This window comes from Camelina sativa, chromosome 9 (assembly GCF_000633955.1).
Source record: "Camelina sativa cultivar DH55 chromosome 9, Cs, whole genome shotgun sequence".
NCBI lineage: Eukaryota > Viridiplantae > Streptophyta > Magnoliopsida > Brassicales > Brassicaceae > Camelina > Camelina sativa.
The window spans coordinates 21,666,295-21,666,853 of record NC_025693.1 but is presented as its reverse complement, the minus strand read 5'-3'; positions in this window follow the sequence as shown (position 1 = coordinate 21,666,853).

The window sequence follows — 559 nt, the reverse complement described above, 5'->3', positions numbered from 1 at the left end:
GTCTGAGGATGATAGGCTGTACTCATATGCACCTTCGTGCCCATCTCCGCCTGAAATGCCTTCCAGAACACCGAGGTGAACTTGGAATCTCTATCAGACACAATACTAGCAGGCACACCGTGCAATCTGACTATCTCCCTCACGTACTTCTTGGCCAAAACCGCTGCTCCATCAGTTTTCTTGATGGCCAGAAAATGCGCAGACTTAGTCAAACGGTCCACAATGACCCAAATAGCATCAAACGTCCTCGACACAGGCAAACCTACCACGAAGTCCATCGTGATCAAATCCCACTTCCACTCTGGAATGGGTAAACTCTGTAACAAACCACCCGGAACCTGATGCTCCGCCTTCACCAGCTGGCAAGTATCATACTTTGCAACCCAGTCAGCCACGTCCTTCTTCATCCCGACCCAGTGATAATATCGCTTGAGGTCACGGTACATCTTGGTCGCTCCTGGATGAATAGAGAACTTGCTCGAATGAGCCTCCCTCAGTATCTCCTGCATCATATCCTCACCCTTGGGCACACAGATCCAACCATGCACAAGGATAGTAC